General features: G+C 42.6%; 1 pseudogene; it reads right to left on the bottom strand.

The window, feature by feature from the left end:
- Positions 1-1,555: 1,555 nt before the first annotated feature.
- On the bottom strand, positions 1,556-2,034 carry LOC147679514 (large ribosomal subunit protein mL43 pseudogene; annotated as a pseudogene).
- Between the last annotated feature and the right edge of the window lie 855 nt (positions 2,035-2,889).

Raw genomic sequence — 2,889 nt, 5'->3', positions numbered from 1 at the left:
ACGTCTTCCCATTTCTTCATTATCAAAAAATGTAAAACACAGAGAGAAAAGTTATGGTACAAATAAATACATATGATTTGCTTTCATGTCTGAACCTTTGCAGATTATTGGAACAACAAGTTGCCGATATTTGGAAAGGTGGCAACCTTAATTTCATTATAAAACACTTCACTCACTTCTATAATACATGCTTTAACTCTGCAAAGTCAATTTTCAGAAAATGCATAGTTCTGCAATGTTCAGCAACAGACTGTCTGCTAAGCCTTGCACTCGCTGTACAGTCCTCTTCTACTTCCAGTAATAATATAGTAGCATGAAAAATAGTGCAATGTCCCTCAGAGCAGACCTCAATAAACAGAAAGCTCCATAGCCAGATCAATAACAGGTACTAGCCAGGAACGACCCTTTGTAATCCATTAAAAAAGCAATACAATACATCCATCTAGTCCAGCCTTATCACACTTCTGTTGAGTAGGACTCACCTACAAACAATACGAACACATGCAAAAACAGATAGTTTGATTCTTTTTATATAAAACATACCTTCTTGAAAATAATTATGAAAAAGAAATAGCACACTGGTAGAACGCTTTATTCTCATGGTATTTCAAATGGGCTCTCATCTCCAGGCCAGACCGTGGGAAAACTGATATTTCACAGACATTTCTGTAACTATGCATAAAGAGGGCTGCATTACAGCTCCTATTTGCTTTAATTGAAAATGTCATTATTGAAGCAGAGGCCCCTCGTTTAAACTTGCATATTATTGAAATAATAGAAATAAAGCATACTTATACATTAACAAATGTAATATACAGATCTAATTTATTCAAACTCTTACATATCATCAAATACTGAAAACGCTGCAAACAAGTGACCATGAATTTGTTCCTTAAAATCAAAATGTCAAATCCGATCACACCTCGTGCATGCACACACACTCCAGATCACTACTGCACTCACCAGCCTGCTTTCCTCCTTCCTGTATAGGCCATGAGTATCTGAATCAGTGTAATGATAGAGTCCTTCATTTAACATTCTTCTAAGTAGCACCTCAAGAACGACATAGACAGAACATCAATGGGATCAAAGTGCATGGCTAAAATCAGGCAAGTACTAATGAGCCTTGTTAAAAAAAACACACAAAAAGAAATTGCATCATCTCAGCCACTAAAATTGTAAACTGCCTCTATTCAACGCATAGTAGTAAAAGTACTTAACGAATCAATTTGCTTGTCGTAGCTGTGGTGCAGCAAAACACAGCTCCATGTCACACAAGCAGAGCTGCCTTGGCACAAAGTGATGGGCCTGTTTTGGGAGGATCGGGTCAGTAGATGTAAAGCGCTTTGATTTCAACATCGGCTGCCACTGCCCTTTAAAACTGAAAGAATATACACAGTTGCAGCGGACGTTAAAATCAAAGGGCCTTGCATGCACTGAGCTGCTTTCACTGACTTCAACACGAAGGCAAATTTAAAGCATGCTGTAATCCGTGAAAGCAGTTTAGTGCAGGCAAGGACTTTCGATTTTCTTTTTTTTTATCAAGTCCTTTTCCTTAACTTTCTTTAGGCAGTTCGTTTTGTGTTTGGTTAACCGAGTCAAAAGGTTTGATATTCATAAGGGTTGGCTTGTTGTTGAAGGGGTGCCACTGCCCCTGGATGCTGGGGCTGTCCGTGTGGTACATTTTGCGTATGCGGATAATGTCCATTCCAGACTGATTAGCCATTTTCTGAACAAGTTGTAAAATTTCATCAGCAGATTTTCTAGTTACCAGCTCTTCCTTCACTGCTCCGTTCAAATATTCTGCTTTGAGCCTAGGATGGCGCATTTCTGGGGAGTAACATACATCACAATGCCAGGATTCCGTTTGGCAAAATCTACAACGTTTTCTTATATAAACTCTCTGGCACCCCTTGAATTCTGTGCGTCCTTGCTGAAAACCAGGGTGAGCCTCATGAGCTGGCATATGTTCCGTCCTACTCCGTTCTGCAGCACGCTCTGCAGGAACCTGCTTGAGCGTCCGCTGGGGGTCATGCTGCAGGCTGGGATCCGCACAGCACTGTCAGTGGAAGAGCAAACACACACGGCCGGACTTTCGATTTTCACATCGGCTGTGACCGTGGCAGCAGCTCAGTGCCCGCAAAGACCTTGTATTTTAATATCGGCTGCCACTGCGCTTAGTTACTGAAGTCCGATGTAAAGCGCTGGCAGCTGATGTTAAAATCAAAGGCCTTAGTTACAATACACTTAGCCGGTTTTAAGAACTATGCTGCTATTAATCCAGGGGCACACTTACCAGTCCTGCGCAGCTTCCCACGAGGATCCGATGGCAATTATGAAGCACGGTGTCTGCCTGGAAAGGCAGGTGGCGCGTGGCTTCAGGAAAAACGTCACGTTCTTTAGCTCGACCCACCCCAGCTAAGATTGCTTCAGCAAATCAGAACAGCTGCTTTGTGTGAGGGCGGGCAATGGCTGATAGCGGACAAAGACAACAAAGGGATACAAAATAAAAAGCTTAAATGACGTCTCTGTAATTAGGAAGCATCACGAGCTACTCCCAGAGGGTCGGCGAGCTACCGGTAGCTCGCGATCGACCGGTTGGAGACACCTGGCTTAGAATTATGTGAGATGGTGCTCTGGCATGAGCTGAATCCATTTGCAGCTTGCGGAACCAAGTCCTGATAGCTGTTCCATGATAACGCGTACCATATACTCTTAAGTGCATTATAATCCTCGCGGTTATTTGCTAACTTTGGTATCGCTTTATCAAAACATGTCGAGTAAGGTGTCATACGAATTGAAATACTAACCCCTCACCAATTCTGGCGACGGGGTTAGCATTCCACCCTTCTAGAGGGACACGACATGTCTGTAACTGTGAACCCCGGT

The sequence above is a fragment of the Lissotriton vulgaris genome, chromosome 11 (genome assembly GCF_964263255.1).
Source record: "Lissotriton vulgaris chromosome 11, aLisVul1.2, whole genome shotgun sequence".
NCBI lineage: Eukaryota > Metazoa > Chordata > Amphibia > Caudata > Salamandridae > Lissotriton > Lissotriton vulgaris.
The sequence above is the reverse complement of the archived record's forward strand: the minus strand, read 5'-3'. Positions and strand labels throughout refer to the sequence as shown.